The following is a 19,827-nucleotide window of genomic DNA, read 5'->3' as shown; positions in this document are numbered from 1 at the left end:
TGAATAAAAATATTACAATATTATGTATCATAAATGTTTTGTTCATATATAAATTTATATATATATTGCTGTCATGTATCAGCCTTGAACTCAGGAACTTGTACTCTTGATTGGCTTTTTGTTTAATGTTGGGATGGACTCTATCATTGGGGTAGTCTTCCACATTTGTTTAATTGGAGATTAAAATTTATCTAATTTATATATTTAGACTATTTCAAATAGTGAACCTCAGATCTCAGTCTCCTGAATAGCTAAGACTACAGGTATGATTCATCATCACCCAGTTCATTTGGTCTTTCTAATCTATCAATTATAATTTTATCTCAATGTAAGAAAAGTTGAGGGTTTATATTTCTTCAAGATTAGTAATGATAATTTGTTAAATTGTTACAAGTGTACTTAAAGTTCATTTGAAAATAACAAAATTGCCAGATTTTTTCTGTATTTCAATTTGCCTATTTTATGTTACTTAGACTCTGGTACAAAATGTTAAACTTTGAGAACTGTAGTTTAACTCTTGGGTTGAACTACAATAACAAATTTCTTTCTCATGGATGAACTATACCTAATTCATATCCTTGAAATTAGGAAAATTTTATGTTTTGATTATAAATCTATCAGATAAAACAGCAGAAGAGCTTTTCTTTACCAATGCAGTTATTTTTCTTCTATATATTAGAATCCAATACCTTTTTCTAAAACTGAAATAGCCTGCTAAATATCAGCTGGACTGCCTTAGTGCATTTCTCTGTTAAATAAAAGAACTGTGAGAACCTATGAGGTAAAGAGAAGGGGTGAATTGCCAAGTCTCCAAAACTGAAATAAATGATGACTTCTTTGCTTCACCTCATTTCCATTTTAATCTGCCTGAATACAAATAAAACAGTGAAATAGATGTACATTCGGATATTTTACTTCTCACCAATTGAATTTAGTGGTATTTACGACTTAAAAAATCCAGCTAAAATATGAAATGTGGTGATCATTTCGAAGCGCTTGCTAACTTCCCAATGAGGAACAGACTGGCATTTTCTTCTGCTTCATTTGCAGTCTGTAAAATGAGTTCTCTTTCCTGACAGGCCACTTGTCATGCTTTCAATTTTATTAGGACACAGTGAGCACTTCCTTCAGTCCTGGAAATAATGCAGACACCTTGTTCTGTCATACTCCTGGTTTGGGCATTTTCTATGATAAGCATCTAAATCTAACATCTCAGTGGAGATATGGAAAAAGAGTGCTGCCAGAGCATTAATAAAGATGTTAGTAAGTATGAGGCACTGAGATTAACTGGGGAGCCCAAAGATATAAAGAAAAAACATTTCATGTCTGTTGTCATGTGTGGTGTTTCCTGCTTATCTTCACATTTGATCTGAATCAGTAAGATGAAATTTCATTAAATGTCACATTTTGAAAACAAGTTGGACCTCTTGATAACATAAGACTATCCCTCATTTAATAATGAGAAGGTTATTAATTGTTATTAAAGGTTATTAATTATCCCAAAACATTCACTTAGCTACATGTGCTAATATATTACAAGAAATAATGGATTTTTAGGTTTGTATATTATCAAATATGTAAATATTATTGTATACGTAATAAAGTGAATTAATTTTTTCAGTGCATTAGTTAGTTATCTTAGGTCTTTGAAAGGCAACTTTTTGGGTGATCCCCATATGGCATCCTTAATAATATTTGTGGAGTGTAATTTACAAATCAAAGACTTGATATGATATAATCTTTAATCCTTTTCTTTTCTTCTTTTTTTTTGGGGGGGGGTCCGGTCATGAGGCCTGAACTCTGGGCCTGGGCACTGTCCCTCAGCTCTTCAGCTCAAGGCTAGTGCTCTACCACTTGAGTTACAGCGCCACTTCTGGCTTTTTTTCTTATTGCTTATGTGGTGCTGAGGAATCGAACCCAGGGCCTCAGGCATGCAATGCAAGCGCTCTACCACTGAGCCACCTTCCCAACCCTCTTTAATCCTTTTCTAATATAAGGTATTAAGTTTTTTTATCATCAATAACCTCATTTTTTTCTGTTACTTTACCAGTTTGTTTTTTAAACACCTCAACAAGTTTAAGTAGTTTCCTGTTATCCATTTTTAATTTGAACCTAATAACTACTTCTTTATTGGCTTATCATAGAAATAGATATTTATGTTGTCTTAATTATATTTCAAGATGCTCACAGAGGGAAATCCAAGAAAGAAATTCCAGACTCTATGAATACTTATAATTCCTAGATGGAGAAAAAGACAAGTTATTGTGTTTGACATTCAAGTTAGATGAAGTTTATAGATTCTAGTTAATTTGCTCCCTCTGGAGTTCACCCATTGTCACCTCTGTTCAATCTTCTTGCTTCTTACCTACTAAGTATAGACATAATAGAGCAGCCACAGGTATCCTTCTAGAACTTCAATCAAATGTGTTACCCTTCTGCTGTCTCTGCAAGGATCCTGCCTTTCTCACAGAAGAGTAGAATTGTGGACTTTGAATTATCTGTCCCCTAGCTCACTGAATTTCTGCTGCAATTTCAAAATACATGAGTCTAGTTAATTCTGAACAACATGAATTTATACTTCTCGGTTCTGCAGGCAAGAAAGATCTGGATGCATACGTGTCAGAAGGGAGCAGCTTCTCACTTATAAGATGGAATCTTGTTCTTCATTTGCACTGGAAGGCATAAACTCAGTATCCTGTTAAGATCAGCATACTAGGACCAGAGGAACTCAAACACGGGCTCTGATATAAGTCATTATGTCATTCGTGGTGGTCTTTCTCTAATAATCAGATATACTTTTGCAGGTCCCACCTCTCAATACTCTTTTGTCTTGAGCATTATCTGTGAAATGAATTTTACAGGGGTACAAACACTCAAGCCACTGTGTCATCTAACCACAACACAAAAGCCCCTTCATTTATCTGCCACAATTTTCCTACCTTGATCACACTGACATTATTACTTAGACACCAGAAAGAAATTCTTAGCTGATCTCCCTACCAGAACTGCAGTATACCAGCGGTGAGTTGAAGTGAATGGTATTTATAGTTTAAAATTCCAACTTAATAGGAAATGTGGTGATGACAGCTTAGTTCTAAACTTTGCTTAACCATCATTTAGGTCCTGATCATATCACTCAAGGTACCCATCTACCCTACCCCATGTGGTTTTACAAGGACTTTAATGTTCTTTAAAAAAATCAAATGCTCTTCATGTTAAAATATGCCAAATGAATTATTTATTAAGTTAGGCAGTAAAAACTACCTGGAATGCAACAATCTACCTAAACACAGAAAATTACCGAGCATAGAATTTAATAGGAATAAATAATTCCAAAGATATGCAACCACAAAAAATTCAAATATAAGATCATTTTTCCCCCAGAGTGACTTTTGATCTCTTTGTCACTAAAAAACTGAAGGTGAGTCTTTAAAGAATACAATATTAACAATTTTGCCTTTTGAAATTATAGACTGCAGATAAAATCTCTTTCTCATCACTAGGGAATCTAAGTTATTTTTTCACAGTATAACAATCTTATGAAACCCATGTTTAGAAACTTCAGGAAACAGTCCTAGACAGCATATCCCATATCTCTTCTAATTACTATTCTAAACTACTGAAATATATTTGCCATCTGATATCAAATTCAATTTTATGACTATATACTTTGTTCTACTATGACAGTACTGCACTTAAATGTATAATGCCTTAAATTCTAAAGTAAAAAATGATCTTAAGAAAAATGAAACTTTGTTAAGTGAGATAATCATCACAACTAAATTGATCTGGAAAGGGAATTCTTTATTCCATTCTTAGAAAATGTGGTCTTGTTGGTTAACACTGTTCTTAGTTGGATAGGAATTATAAATAGTAAACAACACTCATTACTTGCAAGTGGAAGTTGATTTGAATTATCTTATATTTCACTTCATAATTATACAATAAGTGTTCTGAAATTTATCAAAGCCATTTAAAATATTAGGGTCACTTGAAAGTTGACCATAAAATTGTCTTGTATTGACTATCATAAATTTGGTTGAATGTTATTAAGGAATAAATGTGTCAGCCAACAGTGTTCTGACAAAGAAATGGTTGATTATCTGTACCTAAAGTTCTGTCCTTGATTATGTTGTTTTTGGTCACTTAACAATTTATTTAGATCCTTAGTTGATGTTAGGAAAAAATAAACAATGAAAAATCCCTGATTCTTTAAGATTTAGCCAGGTGCCAGTGGCTCACACTTGTAATCCTAGCTAATTAGGAGGCTGAGATCTGAGGATCACTGTTCAAAACAAGCCCGGGCAGGAAAGTCTTTGAGACTCTTATATCCAATAAGCCACCATAAACCTGGAAATGATGCTGTGGCTCAAGTGGTAGTGTGCTTACTTTGAGCTGAAGAGCTAAGGGACAGCGCTGGGCCCCGAGTTCAAGCCCCATGACTAACAGAAAAGAAAAAAGATACTTTAAGATTTAAATAAGTAAGAGTAATCTATAAAAAATGTTTATCTGATATATCCATTGCATTTTAATATAAATGTATTATATATTTTGTATCACATATTATATGTTATATCAAAAGCAAGTTGTAGTAATTTGAGGAAAAATATACCACATTTAGAATAATCAGCAATTAATATAAATATATCTCAAAAAATGAAAGGGAGAATTAATTATTAAGCAGAAGATTAGACTGTAGAGTGGGTAAAATAGAAATTTATGTCATCAAATTCTTCTGACATATCAGTGTAACAGTACATCACTGAATAACAAGGTTCATACATGGTTTTCAGCATTCCAAGATACTCAGTTGTGTCTTGTGTCCTTGTCAGTAGCTACTGAATCTTGTCTTGGACAACCAGTGGTAAACTGCATTTCAGTGGCAAGTACACCAACGATGTGGATGATATGGACAAACCCAATGGCTTCCATCAAATGTGAATCCCCCATATTAAATAAAAGGAAGGCTTCCTTCTGTAATGGCATGAAGTCAATCAAGTGCCCACAATTTCAATTCATTAACAGAGATAAATCAATGTATAAGTGACTAGTAATGTATATTTGAAGTATTTTTTCTGGAAATTTGTATTGGACATATTCCAACAGCACTTGTAAAGTCACAGATGAGATTAAAGGCCCAAAACATTTCATTTTCAATAAATTCACAGTACTGAATATCAATAAGAGAGAAGGAAATGTTTTAAATAGAGACAGGAATATGTTTTCCTCTTCTTCTATGTACCCTTTGACTCTACCAACATTTTGAAAGACATAGTGAGCTGTACTAAGTTGCAACCTCTTTCCAAAAGACTTAAAGACCAACCATCGATATTGCTTGCAGTTCATAAAATTGTAATAACATTGAAAAATTAATTAATTATAGTTAATTAATTAGTTAATTTTACTACTAATATACTAAAACTAGTTAGAATAATCTTATCTTCCATTACTGTGATTTTTTACATAGTTGTTGGTACAAGACCTTGCTACATGGTTCAGAATGACTTCATTTATGACAATTCTCCTCCACACCCTGTGTTCTGTGATTGCAGGTATTCACCACTGTACTTCAATGTTGCTTTTATAAAATAGTGCTATTTCTTATGTATTCATGCAACATGCATCTCTAACTTACCAAATAAAGTTAACAAGCACTATAAAAGCAAGTATCTCTGATTCATATGAATAGGAGAGTCACAGCAAACCAGTGAAAAATTTCATATTTTTAACTTAGAAAGAGACATGGTTTCCTTTCAAATTTGTAATCTTCCTGATCTTGCTATCTGAATAGAAAGCCATAGTCATTTAACTATCTCTCTTGAAGGATATTAGTAACTAATCTCTAAAACTTAGACAGATCTAATTTTAAAGCATCTTTGTATATAGGATTAAAGTAAGGTTCTTGAGCTATTTGTTTATCCTAGATTATTTGTGTGGGTTATAAAGACAAATGTTTGCATCCTTATAAGTGACAGGTGGAGGGAAAATAGTCAAACACATCCTGAGCCAATATGAAGAGGAAGGCAAAAAGTAAAACGAAGCAACCACAACCACAAGGCAATCAATAATTTCTGAAGGAGTAAGAAATGGTGTATCTCTAATCTTGCATCATTCACTCCACAAAGTTTATTCTAATGGTACATGGTAAAGAAGGAGATATTTCACTCCCTCTTGTCAGTGACTGCATTTGAGTTACTATCCTCTTACATATTAAGAGGATTATAATTACTACATATATGAGCACAAGTGTCCCTGGATTACAAATAAGTAGAACAGCATCCTAGTCTCCATGTGAGCATTCTTCAGTGAATATTCTAACAAAATATTCTATCCTTGGCAGAGGCCAAGACTAATTGAACTACTGGAACTTGGGTTTTGTGTTCATCAGTTTTCTGTTATTATTGCAAATGCTAGAGATAATTGACTTACAAAGAGAAACCATCTACTTTGGTTAGAGCTGTCAGGCCATGCTTGAGTGGCCTTCTTACTTTTAGGCCTGTGGTAAGGCAGAATAGCCTGGAAAGATCAGCTCATCTCACAATGAATAGAATGAAGAGAAAGATAGAAGAAGGTATAGAGGTCTTATCTCTTTTATGAGTGAATTCCCAATAACTTGAAAATCTCTCACTGGCTCTTCTTAAAGGAACTAGCACCTTACAACAGTAGCCTCGGTCTAGGACCAGGTTTTAAGGCGTGGTGTGTGGAAACACTTATCCAAACAATAGTAGATTTGAACCACCATAATCTTGAGACAAAATAGAGTACTTCATTTCATAAAGCTTCCTGTGTCAGGGGTTTCATGATAGTGACAGATGACCAGCAAACTTTCCAGACAAGGTTAGTGTCTATAAATGGTTATTCCTCTTAACAATAAGAAATTAAGATATACAAGACAGAAAACTCTACAAATGGAGGAGAAATAAGAGATACACTACATTGACCCAACTGTGACATTATAAAGGTAAGCATTCACTGCCATGCTGCAGTTGCTTGAAGAGGAAAACAGCTCTTTATTCCAATCCTAACACATCCAGCAAGAAGTCACAAATATCTTAGTTACTCCCATCTTTCAACTGATTCTTAAATTTGCCTCTAGCTTTCAGGCAAATTCAATTCTGAAACATGTGCATTCATGGAGAGTGACTGATGAAGTGTGAACACTGTCATGTTTTTTTGTTTTATTTTGCTAGTCAAAGATTGAGACATACCATTGGCAGGCAAAAGATCTAGAGAACAGAGCAAAAGAAGACTCACTAAAGTCTGAAAGTAGACTTCCCCTGAAGCAGCGAAGAGCTGTAAAGTAGCTGGCACACCCTTGTCCCCGTCATCCTTGAGAACTCCCAGAGACAAACCTGAACTGCTTGACCCGCGTGCCTGCAGCTGTTGATAACTGAGGAGAGCGAGCTGGGTTATTAGTGTGGGGCCGAAAAACAGCAAATTTCTGTTATCAGGCCGAAGCATTTCCCTGACCAGAGTCAATAAAAAATTTCCATAGTAAACTGTGCTTTCGGGTGGCTCGATATTTGGCAGTAACAAAATATTCTTTACTGTGGCAAAACAATCAGGCAGTTTGAATGCTATGTTTCTCCAAAGAAAGAGAAAATCCATTCATAGCAGGCTTACTATTTCAAATGAGTTTATCCTATCAGCAATTTTCACATGATCTATAGGAACTCAAACTGGCTGTGTCTGAGTTTATTGATTAATTTGTGTTTTTAAAAGTAATTCTTTGGGGTAAAGTGGGTTATTTTAACCACATTCTATACAATATGAATAAAAATGTACCTTCATGCTTTCTGATGCATTGAAGTGTTCTTAGAATGTCTATGTAAACTTAAATATTGTACTGTTAACTGTATGCTTAAAGGAATTGCAGAATTACACAGAGTAAAGAGATATAAACCAGACTTTTTAATAAGTCAACATTTATATTTTCCTTTTACTCTCAAAGTAGAAATGGTTGAATTAGTGCCCCAATACTTAAATGTTGGTTCTCCTTTTCCATTGATAGCAACAATGCAGTATCCTCATTCTATTTGTTAGCTAAATTCTACTTCAGACAGAAGCATGATAAAGCTAAGCAAGGGCACCAACAGAATGAAAGAAATAATAAATCAATGAAGTCATCTTGAAGATCTTCCTACAAAAACACAGTGTACTTTTCCTCAATCCTTTCTCTCTGAATCCTGTTATTCCATTTAAACAGTAAAAACCATATTGCAGCATAATAATAAACTCTCATGCTTAGTGTTGTGTTTGAGTTTACAAATATTATATAAATATGAAGAAAATTTCTTACGTCAATAAAGACAAATGGCTGATATATTTTTAAAAGAATTCTTGGCATTTCAGAGCCCATCTCGCCAACTCAATGCTAAAGATCTGAGCTACTTAACCTGTGCTAATGGAGAATAACTGTCATAATTCCCCAATGTTAGGGATAATATAGCATTTAAGGTGTCTACTGAAATTAAATAACTTAAAGAAGCATTTATTAACAATGAATGTAAACTATTTCCATGTGCTGGATACTCTGCCATTTTGTGTAATGTAGAAATATTTTAGTATTTACAATGTATTCTTAGAGGACAATATTCTACCTATCTTTGGGAAATAATAATTTGTCTTTATGAGTCTAGGTTAATAATATTTTATTTACATCTTGAAGATATATCGAGTGATGCAAAATCAGGAGAATTGTGAACAATAAAAATAGATTTTGTTTCTGAAAAAGTAAATTGATAAAAAGATACATAGTTATCTAAATAATACATGCAAAAGGAGATGAGGGGAAACACATAGATTAGGAGAGAGATGGTCAAGCAATATTTTAATTGTTTTTATAACACACACAAGATAGGAGAGGAAACCATTAAAACTGATAAATAGGTTTGTATAATAAGTTATGGTGATTGTGTTATGACTATATATTGATCTCTAAATGTGTTGCATGTGTTTAACAAAATAATTCTACAACAATAAGGGCATTTTGAGATATTTTAGCCAACATACAGAAATCAGTTGTGGAATATAGCCAATGATAAAACATTCCTTAGAAAATCCTTATTTGAATAGCCTATGAAATACCCATATAGGCCTCACATAAGTACCAGGAAGTGGGCAACATGGTACACATTATTTATAGATATGTAAATAAAAAAAACTTGGAAAGAGCTCTTTAAAATGGTCTCAACTTGCCAGTGTTAACTCATGAATTTTGTTCTTTTTGAACAATAGCTACAAGTGCCCACAGCACAGCCCATATTCGTGACTTGTAGCCTACTTTCACACTTACCTGTATGTTTGGCCTTCTCCAACTGTGTTGAGCTTACCAAGCCTTACTTGTGAAATTTTCACACAATCTTCACTTTTACTTTGTATTATAATTGAATAATCTAATTTTACACTATTTCTGATGGAAATGATTTGATTCTATGTCAAGTGATTGGTTATGTATGCATGCATGCATGAGCTTATATCTTAAATAAGTATTTAATAATAATATGTATTATCTATCTATATAGATACATATCTATAAATTACCAAGTACTGCTTCCTCAAAAGAGCTCCTAAGATGTAGAGTCATTCTGTTTTATAGCCAGTTATTTACCATCAGTGATCTCTTAGTTGTGGCATCAGAATCCAATAACTTCCAGAATTTGTATTGAATGTGTCCAGTATTGTAAGACAATAAAGATCTTAAATGACACATCTGCTCCAACTGAATGTCAATGAGAGTGCTAGACCCTGGTACATGGACACCAAAAACACAGTCAGGGAAGAAAATAACATTATTACCATTTTGCCTAGAGCCTAGAGTTTAAAATTCAAAACACTGAAATTCAAGAAAAGCAAATATGACTTCAACAAAATAGATTTTGCTTATTTTCACTTTGATCAGGTTGAATAAAAGAGAACACAGTTGGATGACCAAGTTGAAACATTAGAACTAATTCATTGAGGATCTAGCTAACCATTTGTAAACTAACTTTGTTTGCCAACTTGTACCTTGCCCGAACCAAATTCAGTCACATTTTCCTTTCTGCTCATGCTAAACATATCATTTAAAAAATATTTGAATAGCCAAAATTTGTCTTGAATATTTGTTGACAAAAAGCTTTGTTTTCTCATTCTTTAAGTTGATATTTCTAAATTAAAAATGTTCTCTTCATAGCTTATATATACTGTTGTTTATAAAAATCTAAAATAAAGCCGGGCACTGGTGGCTCACGCCTTTAATCCTAGCTATGCAGGAGGCTGAGAGCTAAGGATCATGGTTCAAAGCCAGCCCAGGCAGGAAAGTCTGTCAGACTCTTATCTCCAATAAACCACTAGAAAACTGGAAGTGGTGCTGTGGCTCAAGCAAGAGTGCTAGCCTTGAGTGGAAGAGCTGAGGGATAGTGCTCAAGCCCAGAGTTCAAGCCCCACAACTGACAAAAAAAATCTAAAATAAATGCCAGGCAGCAGTGGCTCACTTCTGTAAACTTAGATTCTCAGGAGCCTGAGATCTGAGGATCGTGGTTCAAATCCAGCCCAGGCAGGAAGATCATGAGACTCTTATTTCCAATAAACCAATAGAAAACTGGAAATGGCTCTGTGGCTCAAGTGGTAGAGCGCTTGGCTTGAGCTGATGAGCTGAGGAACATTGCCCAGGCCCAGAGTTCAAGCCCCACAACTGACAAAAAAAAAAAAAAACTAAAATAAAACTATCTATAGTCTAATATATATCTATATATATACGGATAGATAGATATGCAAGTAGTTTTGCCACATCTTGTGTCCCAATGAATTACCTAATATGCTACCTTTCACCTTATCCAAATAATGCAACTTGTGATTAATATTTAAGGATTATATTCATGGTTGAAATAAAGGATATAATGATAGACCATTCTTAAAAATACAATATTTGCCAAATATTGCATCCTTTCTAAATTAAACCAGAATACACAATTGATATAAATCATCAATACAAAGTAGAAAAATGGTTGACATAATCTATAAATGTAATAATGTTATAGTGTCAAAATAAATATGAATATTATAATTATTTGAAAAGGAATATAAAATATACACACTTTAAAATTTATTAAGAATCAAATTCTACTGCAGTTGTTATGCACATGATCAGAAAAAAAATATTAAAGACTAGGTAGAGATTTTCTTATTTCAATGACTCCTACTTGTCAGCAAGAAAACTGACAATATTATGAAAATTTGATGATCAGTTGGGTTATATTCTATTTCCACAATTAACAGACTTTTTAAATTAGCATATGAATCTAGTACAGAATTTGGGAATTTAGCAAACGAAACAGGCAGAAATAGAAAAGTAGCAATAAAACGGCTTATTGAAAGAAATATGCCTCTTGAAGTGTCAAATTTTTAAGAAAGGTAGAAGCACTAATATTAATGTTCAAATACATGTGACTGTTGCATTTTCAGTTTTCCTGTGGAGTTTGTAAGAGGACTCTTTTTTTAACACAAATGATAAAAATCCTTGGAGAAATCAAAGAGGAGTGTGAATAATACAAACAATAAAGAAAGTGAAGAGAACTTCAGGATCAGTATCATGGAAGTGGTAATAGCTTTGGCTTCAGGCTGTGAATCTGGAAATTACTAGAAAACAAAGTTCAGTTTCACAAGGCAGCTTTTTCTTTAGCTATAGATCAAATTCATGACTCAGTTTCACAATCTAGGTAACACCTACTTCCTTTGTCTTGGCTTCTCCATCTTCAAGCAAATACTCTCAAAGGAAGTAATTTGTAGTAGTGATTCCTCCAATAATGTACACATAATGGGAAAAGACGTGTCTACAATTCCTTGGTTTCCTCCTGTACTATTCAAGGTGGACTTGGGTAATTTTACAGTGGCTATGACTTAGTCCTAAATTTCATTCACAATTGGAATATACTTATTTTTTAAATATTTATGTGTAACAATTTTTTTTGTCAGTTGTGAGGCTCAAACTCCGGGCCTAGGAACTGTCCCTGAGGTCTTCAGCTCAAGGCTAACACTCTACCAATTGAGCCACAGAGCCACTACCGGTTTTATGGTGGTTAATGAAGATAAGTCTCATGGATGTTCATGTCTGGGCTGGCTTTGAACCACAATTCTCAGATCTCAGCCTCCTGAGTAGCTAGAATTACAAGCTTGAGCCACCGGCACCCAGCAACAGCAAGAAAATTTAATTTTTGATGTAGAATCAGCATTTACCTACTAAAGACATAACTGCAAATACAAAACTTATAAATATATATATATAATCATAAATATATAATAGCCATGAAATCAGGCTGTGATTTAGAAATAGCTACACTGAACTGATATATCATGTTTGTATATACTTATTTAAATACAAATATGTACTTCTAGGAAGTATATAAGCATGCATTTGTGTGTATACATATACATATTATGAAATATATTCCATTATCTCATATATATATCTATGCATGTATGCATATATACATGTATATACATACATATATACATGAACATAAATATATGTGTGTGTTTCTAAGTTTATGTTTTTTGTGTTGTAAGTCTGTCTTTATTACTCTTTAATTTGAAAATGGACAACTGCATTTACATAGATAATGCTTGTATCTGTAAATGTGTATTGAGACCATGCACAGAGGGCTGTTACTGTATGTCATTATGTTCACAACAATGTGTTAAAAATACATTTCAAGTATAACAAATTCATCATACTCATGTATGTGTGGTTCTATACTTTCTCCTTTTTGCTCAACATAAAATTGACCCTTCTCTTATTAAGTTTGTTTTATCTGGAACTATAAAACTCCCATTTTCTTTTTCAAAGAAAAATATCCTTTAGTCATTTGTCATATTTCAGAATAAATTTAGAAAAGGATGAGCAAAAGAAAAAGAAAGAACTTCTAGATCAAGAACCCTCATGCTGAAAATACTCAGTAATTCTGCCTGGCCTTCCTTTGCTGCCTGTGTTACATGTAGATGTACTGCCTGCCCTTTCTTCCACGATACCTTTTCAAAAGTAAGCTACCTGGGCCAGGAGATATCTGTTAAAACAAAAGGAGATACAATATTAAGCATCCTGTCCCCTAAATTCAATGTTTATCTTTTGTAATTTACAACACAGCATAAGGGCAAGTATCATCTGTCCTTTTACTAAGGGTTAAGGATCAACAAAGAAATGGAGATAACTGTGTCTAGTTTCATTGCTTTGGATATTAAACTGTCTGTATGTATGGACTAGAAATTGCATGCATTCTACTAGCAACAAAAAACCACAGCTTCCATGAAACTTGACAGATTGCAAGTAGCAAACACCTCACAGTTGATGGTGTTCCCCGGTGCTCACGATCCATTTCTGTAACTGGACTCATAAACCCGTTCACGGCACTGCTTGACCAGCTAGTTGCTGGCAGCCTCTCTCATGCCATAATTGGAGCTTTGTACATTGACTCTCTGCCATTTGGACTTGTTCTCATTTTATGTTTCCTCACAAACTGGGCTGTTTGCTTAAGCACTCTCCTTTACATTCACCTTCCATATGGCTAGTACTTTCATATGACAGTTTCTGTTAGATTCTTCCCAAATTTGAAAATGATTTTTAACAAACTATCTGGCATGGTCTCTGAATAGTGTGTACATTGGAACATCTTCTCACTGTGTAGGAACTTTTCAAATTAAGACTGCATTATTTTGTAAGTCTGTGATTAAAACATCATTTTCCATCCTTTATTATTATTATGCCATCAGATACAGATAATTCGTAAGCTATCCAATGTGAAAAATTAGTCCAGGTAGAGATTCCTGCCTGTTGGGATAAACAACAGTTTTCACATTCAGTAATGACAGCAATATTAGTGGCAGAGTCAGGAGTCTAATATCAGTAATAGAGTTTTAATTTCCATGTTCACCCACAAACATAATAAATCAAAATGCCCTCGGGTATAATTTTTGAAGATGCATTTTAAACTCTTTATCTTTGGATTTGCATTTACAAGATTGCTTAGAAAATTACTAATTAAAAACATTTTCTTAATCAGGTAAATTTTTAGTTTTTTAAAGAAATATTTGTCATTTACAATAAACTACAGTGATTGATATATTAGTATTGACAGGCTTGCAATGTAAGGGCTCTGAAATAAAACAGAAGGTAGCAATAATTACTGAACCTTTTAGACACGATAAAAACTCATGCTTTAAATACAAAATAGGGCATCACAAATCTTTTATGCAGAAAAAAAATCAAGGTAACTATTCACTTATGACACCATGTGAAAGTGAAAAACATTGTACCTGTGTGTAAAGACTTGGATATTAGGGGACGTGGAAAAGGAAATGAATGGAGGGCGTAAATCTGACTATTAGATGAATAAATGCATGGGATATCATGGTGAAACATCTTTGAACAATCAACATCCAACTATAAGAAGGATTGACAGGAATGTTAAGCAGGTCTAACATTGAGATGGGATATTATGGGGAGGAAGCAGGTGAAAGAGAGAAAATGAAAGATGCCAAATGTACATTAAATACACAAATAAAGACTGAACAATAAATCCTACTGAAGTTACTGAGGATGAGGGAAGAAGACATAGCAGTGCGAGGGCATGTTGCAAGGAAATACTGGAATGTCAAAATGACACTGTTGTAAACAGTGAGCATAAAGTAAGTACAAAATTTAAAAACCAGAGTAAATATAGTGGCAATAATAAAGAATAAAGATGTGATAAAAAATCAAGACTTTAAATAAACTAGCTATCAACTCATGTAGAATATAACCAAGGGCATGAGAAATCAACATACTCAAGGGTTTGCCAGAAAGTTAGAATGGAAAGATACATTCTGAGTCTTTAGTTCAAACCATGGTCCAAGGCAAATTAAATATCTCCACATGAAAAGTGTCTTGTCTCTTTTAAATAGGGTATTTAGAAAAGCAAAATTCACACCAGGATTTGCTTGTGGGGCAGCCAAATTAAGTTTAATTCACAGCCTCATTGGTTCACCACACGGAAGTTAGTACATCCATTGATTAAAAATTAGAGTGATATCTTGTAAAGAAGACCTAAGAAACATTTCATGAGACTAAAACCTGGAAACCCCACTGCTCACAACCTGTCAGCCAAAGGAATTTTGAGTCTTGATCCTATTTTAACCATTTGACAAAGCCATTTCTCCATTGCTTTAGAGTGCCGAATTCATCTCACCAGAGACAGCTAACTTCCAAGGAGCAAGTAATACTTGTGTTTTTCCCTCCCCCTAGAATCTCATTTGCTTTAGATTTATAATGAGAAGAAAAATTAAACTTACCCAGGGGGAACAATTGCTAAGTCAAACCCAGGGACAGACAGCTCATTCACTAAAAGAATAATTGGCAAATTACCCTACTTATATCTCTAGAGCTATCTATATATACTCAATAAATTATCTCACTGTACAGAGAACATGTATGGATTCAAAATAAGGTTATTCAGACAGAAAGATCCCATTTTGGATCAGATTAGTTATACATTGATTTTAGGGTGGCAGAATTCAGCCTTAGCTGATAGCTGGACTCTGCATACATCTCAGTAAAAAGGGGTGCATGGAAAATACTAGATTATGCTGTCTAGAGTCTCCTGGATCAATCCCTCATCTTTTTGTCTGATACATTGACTTCGTTCTGAGTAAGAAAAGTCATGAGCCTTTTCTGCAAGTTGAAATAAAAGATGATAGCATATTTTCACTACAGAGTTAAACCCCAACTTCATTTCCCTCTCTTCAATTACTCTCTCAAAAAAATCACACATCCATAAATCCCAACTGAGTCTCCATGTTGAAGGCATTCAATCTACAATCTGTCTACTCTCAATGTTGGGAACACTAAACTGTCCTCATGTTGATTGAAGAAATCTTGTGTTTTCTACTAACGAGCATAACACCATTACATCCATAAAGCTTGACCTTTTACATAAACTCACAGACATCTCATTCCTGATATTACTACTGGTTTCTTATGAAAAGGCCCTGGAAAGAGATTTCAGAAGGATGTGGCAGAGTTGCATCATCTCCAGCTGATTGAGCTAGAGGCTGGCATTAATGGTGGTAAAGGAACTATTGATTATCCCCAAAATGTAGTGACCGTACACTGGCTCAGACATCCAACTGTGGTAACCAGTAAGCAGGTACATACACAAAGGATAAAAAAGTCCTACAAAATGACTTTGGTACTTGAAAGCCTGCACAGAGAGAGGGCAATTGTAAAGATTGTGAAATTACTTGAATACTGTGAATGCAATTGACAGAAGGACAGGATATGTTCAATTAATCAGCAATTGACAGCAAAAAGTGAAAGTCAGAAAATAGCATGGTCTGAGTCTATCATAATGCTCAATTCTTAAAACTGGAGTCTGAAGCTCAGGCACCAGGGGCTCACACCTGTCGCCTTAGCTACTATAGTTTTATAGTTATTATAGTTGTATTGTTTTATGATCTCAATTTTGCCAATATTGCTTCCATCTATGTGCCTTCATTTATTCCATACATGAATCGAGAATAGAATACATATACTAGATTTTCCTTACGGTCAAATTCGTGTGAAATGATAAAGTTAGTCACTCTTAACTGATGAACAGAGTGCTGGTTAGTATTCCCAAGAAATATTATCTCTTGGTACCTTGAAACTAACTTGTATGCTTAATTCTCCAATGAAGAATCTTTGAAAAATAGTCTTCTTCTATGTACAGACATATTTTTAAAGCCAGTGAACTAGATGGTTTGCCTGTGCATAGACATCGGTTGAAGTGGAGTTGCACATGGTCTGAGTGAAGGATATGTAATCATTCATGTGTATTTGTAAGTGACTCTACATTTGTGGTCTATCAAATCTTTAACATGGGCTTAGAAATATCAAAATATGAAGAGTATAGATGCAAATGTTTGGTAGAAAAATATGTTAACCTGCCCATAGCAAAAATGTGTGATTGTAGTTGAGTGCATTTGTACATTTTCATAATTCAGATGTTTTCTATTGATTGTTTTTAAAAGAGAGAGAAATGAATAAAGAAATAAAGAAAAAGGAAGAGTCCATGGTCATATGCTACTGAAAAAAAGACAGACAAATGACAAAATGGAAGGATTGCTGTAGATGAGGCTGAAATTTGATGAATCCTATGCCTCAGCTACAACCCAGGTTGTTCAGAGGACTCAGGAAAGAGTGGACAGGCAACAGTGATCCAGTGCATATCAACATTTATAAGCATGGCTTCTCATTTATTGCTGACTACTGAATGTCTGACCTGAGAGGAGAAAAGAAAAAAATCACTCTTTAGTAATCTACACATTGTAAACATAGTTGATTACATCAGATTCATTCTAAACTTTGTTCAAAACAACACTTTTATAACTCCTTCCCCTTTCTTCCCTGCTTACCTCATGCCATTATTGATTTGTCCCTGAGATCATTCCTCCCATCAATCAAATAGTCATAAGTCTTCACCTCAGGATCCACTTCCAGGGTGTCTGACCTAAGACAAATGTACTTACCAAAGATTATGATTGCACTCTGCTAGTTCAATAAAGCAGACAGATGTTCCAATTGTTTGCTTGATTAATTGAAGTCTCTGCTAAACCCTAACAAATAAAAATGAAAGACAAAATTTACTTACTGAGAAGATAAGAAGGGAACCAAAAATCAAACAATGAACATACTCAATTCCTTAAATATATTCTTAACTGGCTCCCTAACGTGTAACGTTAAGATGGAAAAGGTGAGATGAGAAAGATCATACTCGAAATGTGTCTTTTTCTCTGTATGTAAAATGTGCTGCAGTGAAAACAAACTTGCACATAGCTCAGTAGAGAAATGAGACTGTGGAACTGGAGAAGCCACAAATGACAGGATGCAACCTTCAAAGGCAAAGTGAGCTTGATATGCAACCTGCTCTGGTCACTGTGGGGAGCCAGGAGAGAGCGAGGAAAGGGGTGACATTGTCCAAAAAAGAAATGTACTCTTTACCTGTGTAACTGCAATACCTTTGCACATCACTTTAATGATAGTAATAAAAAAAACTCTCTCTCTCTCTCTGTTTTTGTCAGTCATGGAGCTTGAACTCTGGGCTTGGGCACTACCCCTGCCCTCTTCAGCTCAAGGCGAGTGCTCTACCACTTGAGCCACAGCACCACTTCCATTTAAAAACATCTCTTACAGGAACTTTAGTATGTGTAAGAAATCATTAGGTTCTAGTTAGGAGATGATAAACAACTTGAAAAATGTCATATTTCCCTCTTACCCATGTAAACAATGCTAGCACAAATTTGAGTTGCCTTGGTAATGACAATGGCTTCTCATTCATTTTTTTTTCCAGACTCAGTTAATTCTCAGAGTGTTTTGAAACAGTGGAAACTGGGAATATTTTAAGATCCATTTCCTAAAAACCTTAGAGAAATTATCAGAGTACATTTTAGATATTACCGATTTAACATTTCTTTGGAGTCAGAAAATATTCATCTATTATGGAGACAAACACCAAGAACTGCTGGGTGAGAACTCACTGCTTTAAGTACAACAAACTGTGGTACCAGGAAGTCAAAAGTGAAGTGTTGGCACGGTTCTGTGACTATTGGCTCTACTAAGTAGTAGCAACTCCTATCTCCCCATTTCTCTACTGTGTGGTGACAGGAGTGCTGACCTAGTACAAGTACCACATTTACACAGTAACTATTAGAAGTAGGAAAGCAAATACTGCTCTAAATATACTCAGAGTAGTTCCTATTGTCGCTCTAACTCATGTTATGCCATGCAGCTCAGGGATAATGAGAAGCTGAAACTTACAGAACCATTATTGTGTTGGTTCTTAAGATCACCCCTGTGATATAGAATCTCTATTTGATGCACAGATACTTTGTTTCCTGTTTCAGTTTTAGAATGATTCATAAATTGTTGTTGAAAAGACATACAGGGGGAACTTAGTAGCCAGTATTGTCTCATAGCTCACTTTGACATTCTTTTGTAATCATTTAGGTAAAAAATATTTATTTTTTTCAATTTTGTTGGTAGTTTAAAAAATACTTCCAGGGCTGGGAAGGTGGCTCAGTGGTAGAGCGCTATCTTTGAGTTGAAGAGCTGAGGGACAGTGCCCAGGCCCAGAGTTCAGGTCCCATGACCGACCAAAAACAAAAATGGTTCTACACGATTGGATGAAACAGCTAAAAGTGGAATGCTCCTCATATTTACATTAGAGTTTGGATGGTTAGGAAAAAATATGAGAGAGAATTTTTAATTTCTCTTGAGAAAATTTAGTTAGTTTTGTTCTTCTTTTGGGATAAAACAGAAGCTGAGTTTGAGATGCACCAATTCAAAGGCAAGGTTAAGTGGTTTAACCAATTTAGAGATTGTTTTAACAAAAGAAGGATTAATTTAAAAGGATGTTTGTTTTGAAAATAGAAGGGGTAATTTGAATTTGGCAAAAATTGTGATTAAATGTAATTGCTTTCCTAAAGCTTTTTATTATTCATGAATCTTTCAATAACCAGGTGGACAATGTAGTTCAGAGTATTTGCAATTCTTTTTTTTCTTGTGTCTAAGGCTGCTGAATTGGATATGCACAAGGGAATCTCAAAAATGTAACATGTTCTTTAAATAATGTAATCCTGACCCATCATATTGTATGTCTAATATCACCACCTTCCAAGAAAACTCACCAACATTAGACTACCACACACCCAGTGTGCAAATAACTTGCAGGACAGTTGATTCTACTGGACTATATTCTTCATTATAAGTAAAACAAAAACTAATTATATGCTATTATGACTTGATTTTTGTCTTCCCTGCATACCTTGTAATTACCTACA

This window comes from Dipodomys ordii, unplaced genomic scaffold (assembly GCF_000151885.1).
Source record: "Dipodomys ordii isolate 6190 unplaced genomic scaffold, Dord_2.0 Scaffold21, whole genome shotgun sequence".
Taxonomy (NCBI): Eukaryota; Metazoa; Chordata; class Mammalia; order Rodentia; family Heteromyidae; genus Dipodomys; species Dipodomys ordii.
The sequence above is the reverse complement of the archived record's forward strand: the minus strand, read 5'-3'. Positions refer to the sequence as shown.